General features: G+C 39.0%; 1 long non-coding RNA gene across 1 annotated transcript; it reads right to left on the reverse strand.

The window, feature by feature from the left end:
* Positions 1 to 1,475: 1,475 nt before the first annotated feature.
* On the reverse strand, positions 1,476 to 18,782 carry LOC141372564 (uncharacterized). The gene is made up of 3 exons (XR_012377826.1): positions 18,291 to 18,782; positions 2,502 to 2,581; positions 1,476 to 1,585 (listed from the first exon to the last, which is right to left on the reverse strand). It is a non-coding gene; the product is annotated as an uncharacterized lncRNA (long non-coding RNA).
* Between the last annotated feature and the right edge of the window lie 782 nt (positions 18,783 to 19,564).

The following is a 19,564-nucleotide window of genomic DNA, read 5'->3' on the forward strand; positions in this document are numbered from 1 at the left end:
GAGAAGTACTGAGTTAGAACTTATGGTGTGTAGTAGGGACAGGGTAAAAATTAAAAAATAAAACCAAGTCAGAATGGGCCTCATACACTGTTCCTAGAGTTTGGCCTTTATGCCATGGGCTGAAGGGAGTATGTAGAGGTCTCTAAGTCATATGCTTCTTTTTAGAAGCTAATTCCAGAGAACCTCATTCACTCGATTTCTGTTGCTTTAGCTCCTTTTGTCTTTAAAAATTCATGTGCTATCCAGTCAACAAAATTTGGGGGGGGGGGTCAAAAAATCGGCTTTAATCTGTGTGTGATTACCAAGATAAATAAACATCGGTCTCACCAACTTGAAAAACTGCCAGTTGACACTTCTTCCCTCCAAAGGGATTGTGATTGAAACCATACCTCCCCTGACCCTGGTTGGGAGATTTTCGTGGAAAATGAACATATTTTATTAGAAAACAATGAGGACATCCTGGAGCAGCATGGATGAACATGCCCTAGTGTTTAACTGACATTTGAAACAAAGGGGAAGGGGATTTAACCTCCAGCTTGAGATGTGCACAGAGTCTGAGATCAAAACAACAAAAAAAGACAGATAAAGGAGAAAAAAGAAGACAGTATTGGAGAAGAGCTCAATGAGACAAGGGCCAAACTGGTGAAAGTGGTGCTGCCCAGACACCAGATTTAATGACAACTGAAGTGGTTCAATGGAGAAGCCCAGCATGGAAAACCTCTTGTGCCTCCAAAAACCAATTGGACGCCGGAGTGGACTAACGATGGCTGTGAAATTTGTGTCACCCTCCTCGTCAAGAAGGGGAGTTTCTTTTTCATCCCCTAAATTTGTAAGAATAATCACAACCCCAGTGATTAGGGCTTAGAGGGAAGTTCAGATCGATAAAGCAAAATACATAGAAGAGACTTTCATTTTAAGCCTGTGTCAAGCTCCCTGATCTGACACTTAAAATTTCCCACAATTACAAACTGATGGTGCCCCATATTTCCCTCACTCCATGGGATATATTTATATAATGAAGTAGAGAAAATGTTATTCTCTCAGAAGGTCATGCTGGACATTGTACTTATTATGTAATTAATAAATGAATGAATGAATAAATAAAATTACTGAAGTTACTAAATGTTTGATGCAAGTGCCTTCCTGTGGAGCCAGTGACATTTATGCTTGTTGCTGAGTCAGAAACAGCACATACAGAGCCTTCAGCCAAGGTCACATGTCTGCAAAGAACAGAGAAAAATCCAGCCTGATGGCTTTGTTATATGTATTTGTTGATGTTGACATCAAGGATTATATAGCCTGCAGCTCTTGATCTTTTGTCTTTAAAATTCATGCAAGTATTAAATTCTACTCCATAATATATTTGTTTTAATAAAAATGTCCTCAAAATTATGTATATATAATATATATAAATGTACTATATATATATTTAGTAAAAGTGATACAGTCGGTAGAGGGGCTATATTTTAACTCACCTCTGGCCTATACCATTTTATTCACCTAGAGCAGTGGTCTCAACAGAGGCCAATTTTGCCACCCAGGAAATATCGATGTTGATAAGGAGGGGTGGGGATGCTACCGGTATCTAGTGGAGAGAGGTCAGAGATGCTGTTAAACATCCTATAGTACACAAGACAGTCCCCATGGATTAAAAAACTTTGTGAATAAGCACACTTTATTCCCCATTCCCAACAAAGAATTCTCTGGCCCCAAGTGTCAGTAATGCTGAGGTTCAGAAGCCCTGAGCTAGATGTACTCGTGCTCCAATACAAGAAATGTGTATATATCCTTGATAACGATGAGCTACTGAATTTTCTGTAGCTTCCTAACAGCCAGGCAAAAAAGGAAACCTGATCAGTCAGGACTGAACTAAATGGGGGTTGGGCTGAAGTGACCACAGTGAGAGAAAGAAGTACTGAAGGCCTAGGGAAGAGAAAATGAACCCAGGCTGTGAGGACCCTGCCCACCCCCTACACCACCCCACTACCCCCATCACAACAACCTGTTCCCCCAGACTGGGCTGCTGTAGGTAGGAAGCACTTTGGAAATGGGGTAGAATGATGGCTGAACTCTGAGATTTAAAAGCTATAAAAGGAGACCTATTGGATCAGAGGACAGATGGGCATATTGCCACAAAGAGATAGAACTGTCACTTGGGGTCGCTGGATTTTCACTATTGGCCACTCCAGACTCCCTCTCTAGCCTTCTCCACCCTGCTGGGTGCTGCAGGATGAAGATCTCTAGGCACAAAAACCATGGGTTCCCCTGCTCCCTCGCTTCTGGTTGTATTTGGTTAATGGGAGACATCAACAGGAACATAGCTGTTTCTCTGCCAGGCAATAGGTTGGCTGTAGCCATATTCCTCTACCCAAGACCTCAGTTCTTGTCAGGCAACCTTCACCCAGAGCTATAGCCAAAGCAGCATCATTCTAGGAGTGAGTGTTATACCTCCCCACTTTGGTGAGAGCCCCAGGGTGCACCCCTGTCCCTTGGCAGGTTACCTGTCCTCACTCTTGTACGTGGTCCCATATATTTCTTGCCAGTTTCCTGACTGATTCACCAGGCCAAAACTTGGGGGTAGCTAGAATGAATATATGAACATATCAGGAGAGTCAAAAAGGGGAATTCCTCAAAATGTGAAGCCAAGAAAAGGGAGAACCAGAGGCATAAACACAGGCACACATCCCTTGTGCTGCCCAGGGAGGGAGGGTGCATTGGCCAAGGATACAGTATTTTCTTCCTGAGTACTATTTTATTCCTGAGTACATCGGGAGGAGAGGAGCCTTAGGCTACTGTGGTTTGGTTCCACTAGATTAGCCATCAAGGTCACCCTACTCACATCCCTCTTTGGTTTCCTTCTAATGATTTAGCTTCACATACATTTGCCTGAGATTGTTTGGTTGGCGAACATTTGGTACACTTGCTGGCAACATTTTCATCGTGAACTAATAAATTATCTTTGTGATCTTCTTCCTGCCTCTACAGCTTTGGGTGAGTGTGCATCCGAAAGACAGACTGACACCAGTTATCAGCAGCTCAGGTTCCTGCATCTGCAAGTTCAGAATGTGGGAAGTTTCACAAGGCAAAGCCCAACGTGGCTTGGTCCAGGTGCTAGTTACTTCACAGAACACTCTGTATGTTCATCATTGGTGACTTCGGGACTGACCTTTAGACCAGGGACACTTTAGTCCCATTCACTTCCCTTTTCCTAAATCCTTTTGGCAGATGTTGCTAGTTGTCTCCCCAATCCCCCTTCTTCCTTTCTAACATGATTCTAAGTGTGCTCAAAAACACTTAAAAACACCACTCCATTAGCCATGTGACCTAGCTCTGTTCAACCAGATATAAGCAAACATGCACTTTATGGAACTTCCAGGAAAGCTCTTACTTTCCTGATAACAGAAGAGCAAATCAGCGGGAATGCACTTTTACCCTCTGCCCTCCCCATCAAAAGACTGGAGGTGGAGCTCTTTTCTTTCAACCTTGAGGATGAAAACCACAGGCTAAGGCTAGCTGAGCAGGAAGCTAAAAGGAGCTAAAAGGAAGCTCCGATCCTTGATGGCTGCCCTGAGCAGCTGACCAGCCCTGGTTGTGGGGTTCACTTTCTAATCGTCCAAGAGAAAGAAAACCCTATTTGGTTAAGCTTCAGGAGTTCAGTTTCTATTACATGAAGCCAAATGCAGTCTCAACTGATACACCTTCTTCATCTCAAGGCTTTGACAGTTCCCCCCCCATATCGTTCTCTTTAAACGCATGCGCTGAGAACCTCTGCAGGCATGCATCCTAGGTTATGTGGGAATAAATGGATTGTTATGAGCATACGCAACCTGCACACATGACCTTGGAAGCTAGCAAATGAATGGCAATCAGTAGCAGCATAATAGTGTTGAGAGTAGAAGGGCAAAAAAATAGATCTTATTTATGAAATTATGAAGACTAATATTATTGACTTCAGGATTGCCATCTCCTCCTAGATATAACTAGGTCACAAATAAGAAAACAGAGATGCAGAGAAGCTAGTAAAAATACTCTGATAAAATTCCAGGAAATGGCTCTTTGAAACATCGGACAGCTGCCAAATGGGGGGGGGGGAAGGAAGTTAAACTCTTTCAAAACAATTTCATGGATTTAAGCTCTGCAAAAACACTGGGAGGGCATAAGAAATTACATGGAATTATTCTGATCATTTAAATTCTTCCTCTGTTATTATGCATTTTATAACTGAATAACTAATCCAAAATCTGCATCATAATTAATAGATTACATGAATTGAAAGAGGCAAATCCACTTAAAGCAGCCAAATAAAGAAATATGTGTTACATCCATGTCTACTCAGTGAAGCAATAGGGATGAAGAGATGTTGAATCCCATTTAGTAAAAAGAAATATCCTCTTTGTACTAATAATTTGAAAATTTTGCCTAAATAAAAGGTGGCTTTAGAATTAATATTAAGCTTAGAATTCTAAAAACATCAATTTAAATTGATTGGAACACTAGAAAATTGCCTCCTGGCTAAATAAGATTTCCAGAAGAAATACCATCAGGAATGTTTGTTTGTTTTTTGTTTTTTGTTTTTTTTTTTAATATCCCTCAGGATAAACAAGAAAAGGAAACCGAGGGCATATCTCTAATTAGCTACATGTGCCCCTTGGGTTTCTGAAAACAAGCTCAAACACAATTTGATTCTTTGTCCTTAGCAATGAGAAGTCAAGCATAAAGCCATTTGTACAAGCACCACATGATGTGCCATAGAAAGGAACAAAAATAATCATAGACATTTCCATCAGTCTGTCTATTTAATAGACAAAAGTCCATGTTTCTGTTACAAGATCCAGACAAATCAGGCTTTGCCTTTCTTCTCTACTTGGTGCCTGAAATCCCTTCAAGATTAATTTGGGGGGATGAAAGTTTTGCATGTTCATAAGTTCTCTGTTAAAGTTCTTTCAAAGGGCAAATACATTAAACTATATTCAAGGACAATCACAATCACTCTAGAGAGAAGAAGTGTATAAAAATACTCACGGCAGATAGGGTCCAAATATGTTTTGATGAGAAAATGGAAGAGAGTATCTAGAATAGCAAGCTATACCTGAGAACAATGAAGTCTTTTAAGACTTTAAGTGTCTTAAGATGGGGCTGGGGAGGGCAATAGAAGGGCAGGGACTGCTAAGCAGTAGGACACCAACAGAGACTAATTTGGAATTATTCTAAGAGCTAGCACAGCTTTTGGAAAGTGTTATCTATTCATTAAGATTTTTATTAAAAACCCATCTTTAAGTATGATATTGAAAATAAGATCCTCACTGGAATGCCTGGGTGGCTCAGTCCGTTAAGCCTCTGACTGCGGCTCAGGTCATGATCTCCCGGTCCTGGGAGATCAGGGGACCACTACCTGAGGCTCTGCACTCAGTAGGGAGTCTATGCCTGCCCCTCTCCACTCCTACTCACACATGCACACTCTCTATCTCTCTCTCTCAAATAAATAAAATTTAAAAAAAAAGGTCCTCAGAAATTATAAACTCATCGGTATTAGTAGAAAAATAAAGACAGCAAATATAAAAGTACAAGCAGCGGGAGAGATTCAGACACAACTATCATAACCATGGTCAATTTGCTAAACATATGTGTGTATTTAATACTTGATAATTTATGAACCATTTTCACAGATTTTGTTTCATTTGACGCACTGCGCTCTAAGGTAGATAAAACACATTATCCCATTTTTTAGATGAGGAAGCTGAATTTTGGGTCCGAAAGCTGGCAAGGATTGCACACATGGCTCCTTGGGCTCCTTAACCAAAAGTCCTTTCCTCTACCTGAAACAGTTTCCCTGAGGATCCCACAAATAAAGATAAATAAACCTGAATCCATGGATCTCAATATTGTCTGATCACATTGAATTATATGCATGTTGAAGGCTTTACATCACACAATGTGCAGTGATACCCTTTACTTTTTATTAAGTATGATTTTTGATACTTAATCACAAATTGCTACAAAATTGGTCTGTCAACTCTCTCTTGCAGTATGATTTGTAGGTGATTTTTTTTAATCACTTTTACCTGTAATGGTCAAACATGGCAAAATCTTGACCTCTCTGGAGTCCTGCTGGTAGGGACTATGGGACAAGCCAGGGATGGCCTAGATTAGAAGCTGCTATCTGAATCACCAGGTCCAGAGACTAAGTGTTTCTATTAGTCTTGAGTACTTATTAGTCCAATTCAGGTTGACAGGGAGTCATTGATAAGACAGTGGATGGAACACAAATTAACATAGGCTGCTTTGGGAGGGAATTTTGTCCTCTTGGAGAGGCATTTCAGCATAGTGGGGACAAGAATGGGCTCTAGAGCCAGACTATTTGAATCCCAGTTCTACTACTTTACCATTTTGGCTTGTTTCTTCAACCATAAATGGGGGTTATGGTAATATGCATTACTAGCATAGTTGTAAACATTACATGAGTTAATATACAGACAATATTTAGAACAACACATAGTATAAGTTATATAAGTATTAGCTTTATTATTATGGAAACCAAGAATATTTTAGACAGGTAGCTAGATTAAAAGCAATGGAAAAGCAGAGATCAGGTCCTGCCCAGCCCCAACTTGCTGATTCTGAGAAGGGAATAGAGAGCATGAAGAAGAAGTTTTGCACTTAATGTCATGGGAATACTAATCATTTATCAGTGTGAAACTACCCAAAAATTCTTTACCCTAATTTAAATTTAAATTTAAATCTTAGTTATTAACTAGCATAATGCTAGGTTTCAGAAGAGAGAATGTATGTGTGCTTTGAGATGAGCATCTTCTAAAGTGAAAGAAAACCATGGGAACAGCTTGACAGGGAGTAACTTGGGGTATAATGGACAATGTCAGTGATCCACTCTGGCCCTTCAGACCCCTTTGACCAAAAATTTCTGTGCCCCTCTCTAGCTTTCATGTGCTTTTGCTCCCCATGACTAGTGCCTGAAGCCCTCCTCTAGAAGGCTTCGTTAGGTCTACTCATCCAGAAATGTCTGTGAATCGACCTGCCCCAGGTGGTAGTTAGTTGATGGGCATAGAAGTATAAAAGCCAACTCCCTTGCTATTCTTCAAGTTCCCCCGTGGGATCACGCTGAGCCTACCTTCTATAGAGCCTTGTTTGGTTCCCCCCACCCTTCCCTATCCTTCTTCCTCCATTTCCTTCCCGGCTTCTCCAAGGAAGAAATAGTAAATAATAAGTAAATCATGTGTACATGAAACCTTGTCTCAAAGTCTGCTTCTGGGGAGCCTGACCTAAGACAGAACTAAGGATACTTTTTGTCTTATTTTATAATGAGGGATTGGTAATTAGGGCAGGCTCTGGGGATAGATCTGACTTCAAATCTTGTCTTGCCACTTAGCTGTGCCAACTTCTCTGTGCCTCCTTCTCATCTGTGAATGTTTTTAATGTAATTCTTCTTGACACAACCAAGAGCTATCATAGATTCTGAGTCGCCTAGGTACAGGAACAAACCAACATTTGATGAATGCTGGGCACAGGGCTAGATATCATCAATATTATCTCATGTAATCTTTACAACGACGAAAAGGGGCATGTATGCCCATTCCTATTTCATGATGAGGAATTTTGGAGGCAGAGAAGTTATTTGCCTAATACTACACAAAATGAGTCTTTAAATTCATGGAAGCTAATATAGAATGTACAATTATAAGAAGGAATCCCCCAAAAAGGTAAATTCCACTAGGCATAATGTCCTTAGTTATATAAAGATACCCTCCTTTATGGACTATAGAAGGTATCTGCATGCACATCCTCCATAGTAAGACTTCAACAGATATTGAGACAGTGCAAAGATATGTGAAACAGACCCTACTGAACAATATTGTTGAGAGATGGCAACTCGAGGTTTCCAGGAGAAGGGAGAGAAAAGGGGGCAGATGAAGACTGGCCTACTAAACATCCCTGGCAGGAAGGAAATCAGAGAAGGGCAGGGGGCTCTCAATGTTAAAATATGGTGGGAAATCAAATGAAGTCAAAAAAGAACCACTGGAGAAATGGAAACAGAGACTTCTGAGAGCAGTGGTAATCATCATTTCCCCCAAGATTGGCGCCAGGAAGAACTCTCTGCAAGTTGTGATTAGCATAATTACCAGTGAAAACCAAATAAGAACTCAAATGTGTTAGTCCAGGTACTTCAGAAAGCAGACAGCAAGACGAGATTAAACATTTGATTAGGAGGAGTGCCTATATGAAAGGAAAGAGGGAGGGAGCCTGAAAAGACTCGCAGAACCAGTAAGACTCCATTACGAGTCTGACCTCAAGCAAAGGCAAGAGGGGAGAAGGTTGCATGGAAGTGCCCTAGGAATGGGGTGCAGGCTAATGAAGGGTCAGCAAAACCATCAGGAAGTCCTTGAGTCTACTCTGACACTGGTAGGATTCCTGTGGCTATGTGAATGGGTCTGCCTTAGTATCCCCCACTGCACTCCATCACTGATAGGGAGCAACCCACGTGAGGCATGGACTTGAACAAGATATCATTGAATTTCAAAATTTAGTGGCTGTGACCCTCGGTCAATTACAATTACACCTTGCAGTAGAAGGTCTGGGAGATGCATTCTCATTACTGCTTTACCAAGTTCCCAAAAGTGTCTGAATGCTATAAAGCTACATCCTTTTTATTCTCAGTGTTTCTCAGAAAAATCATGCAAATCGTCACCTTTTTTTGAGCACTTATGTGCAGCAATCCCTATGCTGAATGCCTCATGTATTTCTTCTCTTGTAGTCCTCACAGTAACCCTATGAGGGAAATACTAATACTCCTCTCCAGAGATGAAGAATCCAAGGCTTGGAGAAGTTGAAGAACTTACCCATTAATACAAAGTTATTTAGGGGTAATGCCAAGATGCAACTCAGGCATTCTGACTTCTGGTGCTGATCGTCATACTATAAATTATAACAATAGTACGAACTTTGGTATTAGATAAGGTTGTCCTGAGAATTTAGTGAGCCAGTACATGTAAAGACCCTTAACACAGTATCTGGCCAGGTAGGAAGAGCTCAAGGAATGTTGTTATTTAGTAGTTGAGCCAGGACTCACATCCAACTCTGATCGATGTTCACATCTGTACTCTTGGTCACTGGTGCCGAACAGTCATCCATGTAAATTCAGTGTTTTGATCAGATAGCATTAGGAACAGCCAAAAAGGCATTTTTTTAAAAAAAGAAAAAAGACAGCTATAACTAAACTTTCCTTCAAGAAACAGTGTCAGTCACACAGATAGAATTCAATGCTAGGAGATACTAGAAATGTAAGCCATGCTTCCTTTGGTTCCCTAGGGAAGAAAGTCACACAGGTGTGGCCTGTTTACTGCTTGTTCATAAATAGAAATAGGTAATATTTATGAGACTGCCAATGGGAAAAGTTTGAGACAAGTTACTCTCTACATTTTTTTAGAAGAAAGCAGGAAGCGGGGGAAAACGTTTGTAGGAAAAGACATCTGGACTTCTGCTTATGACCAAGATGGAGTAAGAGGGACAAGATTTACCCTCCCGCCAGAAACAGCCAAAAAATCAGAAAACAATGTGAAACAATGGCTTGTAGACATTGGATTCTGACAGTAGTGCTCCCTGAAAGAGAGGAAATACACAAGCTGTGTCCTATGAGTGCTCCAGACTACTGCCTGGAGCAAGGGAACTCAGGTGGAGCCTGGTAGTCAACCCAAGTTGAGGAGATGGAGAAAGAGCAGACGCTGTTCATCTAGAGAAACCAAGGCAGCTGGAATTCACAGAGCAGAATGCTGAAGAGAAGGAGCTACATAAAGAGAGAACTCTAGCAATCTGCAGGGGGTCCCCCTTAGGTCCTCGGTTATTAATGATCATTGCACATCTGTGAGGAAAATGCTGGAGGACGGGAAAAGAACCACCCAAAAGGAGAAGAGGGAACAAATACTGGAGCTTATGAAGGCTGGGAATATTTCAGGCCAGAAGAGGAAAAAAATCTCATCATCCATGGGGTATTGGGTGGAATACTCAGAAGGTTATTACTTCAGTAGTGCAGCAAAATTAGTCCTAAACTAAAGGCTGCTCTGGTCTCCCTTAACAACGCTTAAAAGCAAGCCTTGAAACAGACTGTTTATATAGCTGCATCTCAATAAAACTCAAGAATATTTATGAGAATAAAAAAATCCAGCACTCCAAGAGGTAAAACTTATAGTGAATTACATTCAATCAAATATTACCAGATATACAAAGAAGGAGGAAAATATGACAACCCACAATGGAAAGAGAAACCAATCAAAAGAAAAGAATCCAGAACTGATAGGGATACAAATGATAGAATTAGTATACAAGGACATTAAAACTGATATTGTAACTATATTCCATATGTCCAAGTAGATAGAGGAAAAATCAGACGTTTTAAATAGAGATGTGGCTTATTAATACGACCCAAATCCAACTTCTAGGAAAAAAAAACATGATGTCTTAATGAAAATTCCATCAGTGGGATGGGATTAACATTAGACTGGAAATTGTAGAAAAAAACAAGTAGTTTATTTGAGGACACAGCAACAGAAGCAATCCAAAATGAAATGGAATAAACGACTGGGAAAAGAAATAAACAGAACATCAGTTAACTGTGGGACAACCTCAGCAGCCTAAGATCCATGTAATTGGAGATCCCAAAGCAAAGGAAGGGAAAGAAAAAACAATTAAAGATATAATGGCTGGAAATTTTTCCAAACTTGATGAAAACCATAAACATACACATCCAAGAAACTCAAAATATCTCAAGCACAGAAAAAGGCATTTTAACTATACAACCCAAACAAATTTAGAATGGACTGATTGCACAACCATAAACGTTGTCAAGATAATGAGACAATACCTAAAATTCGCTCAGCATCAGGGAAATCCAATCAAAACCTCAATGAGATACCACCTCACACGAGTCAGAATGGCTAAAATTAAGTCAGGAAAAGACAGATGTTGGTGGGGATGTGGAGAAAGGGAAACCCTCCTACATTGTTGGTGGGAATGCAAGCTGGTGCAACCACTCTGGAAAACAGTATGGAGGTTCCTCAAACAGTTGAAAATAGAGCTACCCTACGACCCAGCAATTGCTCTACTGGGTATTTACCCCAAAGATAGAAATGTAGGGATCTGAAGGGGTACATGCACCCCAATATTTATAGCAACAATGTCCACAATAGCCAAACTATGGAAAGAGCCAAGATGTCCACCGACAGATGAATGGATAAAGAAGATGTGGTATATATATATATATATATATATATATATATATATATATATATATATCATGGAATATTATGCAACCATCAAAAGGAATGAAATCTTGCCATTTGTAACGACATGGATGGAATTGGAGGGTATTATGCTGAGTGAAATAAGTCAATCAGAGAAAGACATGTCTCATATGACCTCACTAATATGAGGAATTCTTAATCTCAGGAAACAAACTGAGGGTTGCTGGAGTGGGGATGGGTGGGAGGGATGGGGTGGCTGGGTGATAGACATTGGGGAGGGTATGTGTCATGGTGAGCGCTGTGAATCGTGTAAGACTGATGAATCACAGACCTGTACCTCTGAAACAAATAATACATTATATGTTAAAAAAATAAATAAAAAGAAGAAGATAGCAGGAAGGGAAAAATGAAGGGGGGAAATCAGAGGGGGAGATGAACCATGAGAGATTGGACTCTGAGAAACAAACTGAGGGTTCTAGAGGGGAGGGGGTTGGGGGGATGGGTTAGCCTGGTGATGGGTATTAAAGAGGGCACGTACTGCATGGAGCACTGGGTATTATATGCAAACAATGAATCATGGATCACTACATCAAAAACTAATGATGTAATGTATGGTGATGCATATAACATAATAAAAAATAAATAAATAAATAATAAAAAATAAAAAAACTAGGAGTGAGATTGGTAGGTCAAAGGGTATGCAGAGGTTCAGCATTAGTAGATACTGCCCAACAACTTCCCAAAATGGTTATTGAGTTTACCTTCCTGATATTGGTACATGAGAGTTCCCATTGTTTCATGTCTACCAAAGCACTTGGCATCATGAATTTTTAAAGTTTTTCCATTCTGGTAATGTGTAATATTTCCTTGTGGTTTTAATTTGCATTTCTATGATGATAAACCCCATTTCATAAATATATCAATTGTTTCAAAATTCTGATATGTGAGGTCTTTTTTGAGTCTTTTGCCACTTTCTATTGGATTGTCTGTATTTCCTTAATGAGTTCTAGGAAGATTTTTTTAAAATATATATTCAGGACACATGTCCTTGTCAGTTTTCTCTCATCCTGTGGCTTGCCTTTTCAATCTCTCAGTTGGGTTTGGTTTCATTTAATCAACTTTCTAGTGATATAATTTATATACAATTAACTGCACAGATTTTAAGTGTATAGTTCTGTGAGTTGTGACAAATGCATACACATGTATTCCAATTACAATCGTTTGAGGAATTGGATATCTTAACAATCTTGAATCTTCCAGTGCACAAACATGATCTAGTTCATCATTTACTTAGATGTATTTCACTTTTTCTCTGCAATGTTTTTGTAATTTACAATATACTGGAGGTAATAGTTCAATAGGACAAGAAAAATAAATAAAAGGAATGACAAATGGATAGAACCAAAACTTTATACTAACAGTCGATATGTTTTTATTCAGAAAATTGTAGGAAAAATTTAACTTACAAGAATTAGTAAATGAATTTAATGAGGTCACGGAATATAAGATGAGGATACAAAAAATCAACTGTCTTGCTCACATTTTGTTACATTTATTCTTACTATATTATGATAGCTGATGGCTATTATAAATGTTATCATTTTTAAATTTTATTTTTTAGTTATCTGTTACTAGTATAGAGAAAATCAACTCCTTGTTTTTCTACCTGCTACCTACCTACCCTCAAGAACATCATGCCCAAAAGCATCTATTTACCTCTTCTTTGCTGATTACTTACTTTTAAGACTCAGTTCGAAAATCATCTCCTGATTGGAACTTTCCTCAGCCTTTCCAGGAAAAATAAATGGCTCTGTGCTACATGCTTCAGAGATCATCCAACATGAAAAATAAATTTTTAAAAAATTAGGAGATTTTTGTTAAAATGATGTTAACAGTCTCAATCTTTAGAAATTATATAATGATTGTTAGACAATCATGACATTCAACGTAAAGTCATAGCTCTTTTAAAAACAGAAGCATTCAATTGAGAAAATATAAATGATTAAGATTTTAATATAAAAAATTTATATTAAAATTTTTAATATAAAAAATTAGATAATTTTAGAAGGTAGATTCATCTTTTATGATTCTTTTTTTAATTTTCTTTAATATTCTTCTTTTTATTTTCATGATAAAGTTGTTCACTCATGAATCTAGCATTAATTACCAAACTCCAATTTTATTATCTCCTATGCTAAAAAATATTAAGCTTCCACTGTATATCTAAAAATATTAACATTATAAAGATAATTTTTCAAACTTAAACTACAAATTACTTCTTATTAAGGTGAAATATATTTTAAGTTTAATGGGCTGCCAGCTAAGTGACAAAATGTTTTAAGTGTTTCCAAAAGAAAAATGAAATATAAAATAAAAAGAAATATTTTAACAAAGCAGTATGAATGCTCTTCAAAGAACCATCGAGAAGAAGGAAGACATAAGTAATGTCATTTTATATTTCTCTCTTTTTCTTTTTGTTTTAGGTCCTGCTTTCTGGATAAAATATATTGCTGGTGATTGTCCTGTACAGGATCTGTAGGTCTAGCTCTTATTTTTCTAATTTAAATGAAGGGATGAATATAAAGTTCTCAGCACCATCTTTACCCTGGTAAGTGCGCAAAAAATGGCAGCTATTATTCATTATATAAATAATTTCTAGAAATTAAGGCTTCCAGTAAGATACAGCCATGAATAATTTAGAGGTTTTAAATAAAACAATCAATTCATAAAAATGAGAATTAGAAAAACCTTTGGAAGTAGGGTGCCTGGGTGTACAGTCAGTTAAGCATCTGACTCTTGCTTTCAGCTCAGGTTGTGGTCTTAGGGTGGTGGGATTGAGCCCCAAGTCTGGCTCTAGGCTAAGCGAGAGTCTGCTTAAGACTCTCTCTCCCTCTCTCTCTGCCCCTCTCCCCTGCTCTCTCTCTCTAAAATAAATAAAATAAATCTTTTTTAAAAAACCTTTAGGAGTAGTCACTAAAAATATAAATTCAATAATTTGTAGTTATCCTAAGTTTAAGTCTTTTGTTGTTTTTTTTTAAGATTTTATTTATTCATTTGCGAGAGAGACAGAGAGAGAACAAGCAGGGGGAGAGGCAGAGGGAGAGGGAGAAGCAGACTCCCTGCTGAGCAAGGAGCCCGATGCGGGACTCGATCCCAGGACCCTGGGATCATGACCTGAGCCGAAGGCAGACGCTTAACCATCTGAGCCACGCAGGCGCCCCAAGTCTTTTGTTATTTTTTTAATAACAGTTTAAATATGCCTAAAGGAAAGCTACTTGTGGTTTAGTTCGATGTTTAATCTAACCCTGTCATTTACATTATCTGGCATACAAAAACTGCAAAACTCTTTGTCATACTGAGATATTTGAACCATGTTTATATCATACAAACAGTGAAACATAACAGAGCAAAGAGTTACTTTGAAACAATTTATTATTAACATGTGAACATTAAGGTGCTTGGTATGAAGAAAATAAATAGCCACTGGAAGCATGGCTTTAAAGAACAATAACCAATTAACTTTGAATTAAGTATCTATTGCTATATAAAAAATTCCTTTAAGCAATAGCAGCTCAAAATAACAATAAGCACTTGGGGACCCTGGGTGGCTCAGATGGTTAAGCTTCTGCCTTCGGTTCAGGTCCTGATCTCCCAGTCCTCGGATAGAGCCCCAGGACGAGCCCCACTTCGAGCCCCGCTTCGAGCCCCACATAGGGCTCCTGGCTCAATGGGGAGTCTGCTTCTCCCTCTGCCTCTCCCCCCCTGCTCTTGCTCTCTCTCTCTCTCTGTCTCTCTCTCAAATGAATAAATACAATCTTTGAAAAAAAATAATATTGAGAAAGGCAAGAAGGGTATGGTAATTTCTATTTGTCCTTTCACCAAATATCTGTCCCATTCATTTGATGCTATTGAATTAACATCTGATGCTGTTCAATATTTAGTTTTAACTATCTTTTGGAGTTTTCATTGAAAGTAGCAAAATAAAGTGCAATATTGTGCTCACAATTTTGTGATAATTATGCTGAAATTCATCTTTTCATGTTCATCTTTAGTGACCTAGAGTGACCAGCCCTTTCAGTTTTCTAGGGACTCTGGGGGTTCATGGCATTTGAGACTTTCAGAGCTAAGCCAGGGAAAGTTTCAGGCAAACTGGGCAGAGCTGGTTGCCTTCACTGATGACTGTTTAGCTGGCTTTCAAAGGACTTGAGTACTTTCGTACTTCCTTTGCCCAGTGACTTCCATTTGAGCTTCTCTGTGCAAGGGCTCTCAGGAAACTGAGAAAGGCAGTGCAAAGTAGGGAAATGTTGGGTAGATGTCATTTTCTAATGATTTTAGTAAGAAACGTGACATAACCTTTTACTGAAATAATACCTCAGTATTCTGAACAGTAATTTCTTAAAGCTGTAAGGTAATTGGGATGATTCTGAATGTTACTTGTAGTGGGGAACTTTCCTCAGAGAGAAAGGTTGTACAAGCGTAAATAAAATCGGATGGTTTATTAAAGTGACTACCTGGACAATTATGAATCTTCCCTTCAAAATGCAAAGACAATTATTTAATCAAACATTTAAATAATACTTGTAACTGCCATACTAATTTAGAGCAAATTTACATTGAAGTTACATTTTTATATACTACATATATTTTTGCAGCAAATGAAGGTTCCTTTACAGTATATTTCTATTTGTTTCATTGGAGTTGAAGTATTAAATTGCCTAAAATTCAAGAATTTTACTTATAGCTTTTCTTTTATAATGTTTTGGTCAGAGCTATTTCATGGTGAATCAGCAATATAACCCCCAATTATATCATTGGTCCTATGAGAAAATACTGTTTTTAAATGATGAAGTTTCTGAGAAAACGTTGCAAATAAAAGTGGGAATGTTTTTATATTATGATATTTCAAAATTCAAAGTCCATATTTTCCATTTATATTCCTATACTCAGTGTGTGTGTGAGAGAGAGAGAGAGAGAGCATGAGCAGGGGGAGGGGCGGGGGCAGAGGGAGAAAGAGAGAATCCACAAGCAGACTCCACAAGCAGACTCCCCACTGAGCACGGACCCATGTGGGGCTTGATCCCAGGACCCTGATATCAAGACCTGAGCTGAAGCCAAGAGTCAGCCACTTAACCAACTGAGCCTTCCAGGCACCTCATCCTGTGGGACAGTCTTAATAATATCATTCCCTACCTGAATCATCCTATTTTTTTTTTAAGATTTTGCTTATTTTACTTATTTATTTGACAGAGAGAGACACAGCAAGAGAGGGAACACAACAAGCAGGGGGAGTGCGAGAGGCAGAAGCAGGCCTCCTGCAGAGCAGGGAGCCCGATGTGGGGCTCGATCCCAGGACCCTGGAATCATGACCTGAGCCGAAGACAGATGCTTTACAACTGAGCCACCCAGGCGCCCCACCCTATTTCTTTATTTGGTGTATTGTCTGTCTCTCAACCGGAGTCCATGAAGGCAGGAACACCTTTGTCTTACTCAGTCCTGTATCTCCAATGTCTAGGACATGATGAGCTACTGCTTCTAAAGATCTATTGGTTAAATAACATATTTGCTTGAAGACAAGGTATATGTGCGGTTTTGATTACTGGATACACCACGTATATATCAAGCAGGGTATTGATGGTGAAGAGCATGGCTCATAAGAGCCCTGCCTAGCTGTGTGTCACTGGCAAGTGTCACACTCCTGCTTCTCTGTCATCATCCGTAAAATAAGAGTAATGATAGCCACACTTACAGCACAGTTTTGGGGGAAACTGCCTGGCATGTAATAAACATTACATAAATATAAGCTCATGAGCTATAATGTTTTACCGTGGATAGGTATTTGTATTTACAAAACCGAGGAGCTTCTGGAAGGCAGCCGGCATGTCCTATGTTCTATTTGAAAGAGATCAAGACTGGATGGATGATTTTCAAAGTCTGCGGGAAACAGTCTTCTGCTTCTCAGAGAGACAAGGGGTCTGTATAAATCCCCAAAGGCTATCCCTGAGGGGTGGGTAGATTGAAAGGCACATAGAACCCAGCACTCAGGGTTCTGCATCCCCCCTCACCACCATCACTTAAGCAAAGCAGCTCCAACCTCTCTTATTACACACTGACATTTCAAATAGGCTTCCCAAATAAAGGGATGTGTTGCTTTAAACAAAAAAAACTAACTTGAGGGACGCCTGGGTGGCTCAGTCAGTTAAGCATCTGCCTTCAGCTCAGGTCATGATCGCGGGGTCCTGGGATCGAGTCCCACATCTGTCTCCTTGCTCAGCAGGGAGCCTGCTTCTCCCTTTCCCTCTGCTTCTCCCCCCCCACTCGTGTGTGATCTCTCTCTCTCAGACAAATAAATAAAATCTTTTAAAAAAATAAAATAAAGTAAAATTAAAAAACTAACTTGAGAAGCACAGCACAAGGGAACCTCCAAATCTTTATTCAGCTCTATAATCTTATCAATTCCTAAATATCAATTCTTAAGTAGCACTGCTTACAACTCACAGCACTGTTGGGGAGGTCTTCAGGTCAATCTTCAGTCTATTAAGATTTTTATATATTATGCATTGATTAGATTATGTTACTACATTATTATATAATGTATTATGTATCGATTATATATTAATATATATGAAATGAATTACTGAGTGAGGCTCAGTAAGACCAGTTTCAGGAGGGTGGAGACCATGACTGCTGACTGCAAGTAGACGGAGAATGAGGAAAGAGCTTCTACTTTTCAGACAAGTGGCTCTGAGGCAAGGAGTTGGGCTCTTAAGTGGGTTCAAGTTCAAAGCAAGATTCTTTTCGTGGAAACTGGACAAATGTGGGCATTGACCTTTTTTTTAAGCCCTGTGTACTTAATCCATTTCAGCAAGTATTCATCGTCCTGTTCAACTGGGTGCTCCTGTGTTTCCTTTAGACCAAAATCTCAGCCATGGCTCCCTAATAGAATCAGCTGGGGAGTTTTCAAACAGTACTAATTCTCTGACCAATTGACACTCAGCCCTTGGAGGGAATCCCAGGCAAGGGGCACCGAACCACTATCCATACCGCCTCAAGCAAGGGCATGATCTCCTACTTGTCCATTCACATGGCTGCTGTTACAGGAAACACTGGCTCCCTGATGCAAAAAGCTGTTTCCTACAGACAGAAATAATTAAGTCCAAGAAAATATAATACAGTATTATTTTCATTTCGTTAATGTTTTTCTTAAAATAACAAGGTACATTTTTAAGATCACAGGCAAACACCCAATATCGTCTACATTTTTACCTGGGTATAGTTCTCTCAGTAACTAACCTCCAGCATTTCTGAATTGCTGCTTATTCAAATCCCGGTTTTCCCTCTGGTCTAAGTAACTTGAATTCATGCTGAAACTCCTAATTTGGAGGTTAAGGTTCCCAGAGCTTTTCTGGCTTCTCAGCACCTTTGTGTCCGAAGACCCGGCAAGCACTTTTGACTACCTTTGATCTCCTTTAAAAGTGTGATTTATAGCCAGACTCTATGATTTATGGTGAAAAATATTCCTTCCAAGTTTCAAGTTTCTCAGCCTCCCTTCCGCTCCCTCCCCTTTTCCCTCTCCATCCCTTTCTCCCTCTCTCCCCTCTCTGACTTGCCTATCATTTCTGGACCCAGTAAAATGAGAAATATTAATCAACACCAGCACTGTTGACTTGAGTGAAACACGATCTTCCTCCAAGTTATGAGCTTCCTGACAGCTTTCTTCGAAGTCTTCATCAGTGTTTTCTATTGGAAAAATTCTGTACCTTTATCTATCCAATTTCTGAACAACGTCTCAAACATAATTCTCAGAGCAAGACCTTTAATATAGATTCCTTTCTGTCACCAAGACAGAAAATTCAGCCTACAATAGATTCTAATTCCTTAAAACCTATATACTCAGGACACAGTAAACCTTAAGCAAAGATGTGAGCTATGTGCTCCGTAATTATAATATTAAATTCTAATATAGAATACCTATATCATACGTTACAGCCAAAATCATTTGCAGCATTATTGTAGAAATCCAGCATTTTATAAATCAATTCTTGTGAATTTTCTTGAGGAACAGAGTAGACAGTTGCTAGTAGACCATACCAAATGCTATGCCTTCTACTTTGGCTACTAAGTGGCCGGATGAAACTTGAGGCATAATGAATATAAATAATTATTTTTTAATAATTTTCATTATAATTTTAACTTTATAATAATTATGAAAGCTAACATGAAATGAAACCGTGTCATGTGCATATACCATTCTAACTGTTCGCATCTATTAACATTTAATCATTACAATAATCTAAACAGATGTCTGCTATTTATTA

This window comes from Callorhinus ursinus, unplaced genomic scaffold, assembly GCF_003265705.2.
Source record: "Callorhinus ursinus isolate GAN/ISIS: 27379988/994484 unplaced genomic scaffold, GSC_fseal_2.0 scaffold1, whole genome shotgun sequence".
Classification (NCBI taxonomy): domain Eukaryota; kingdom Metazoa; phylum Chordata; class Mammalia; order Carnivora; family Otariidae; genus Callorhinus; species Callorhinus ursinus.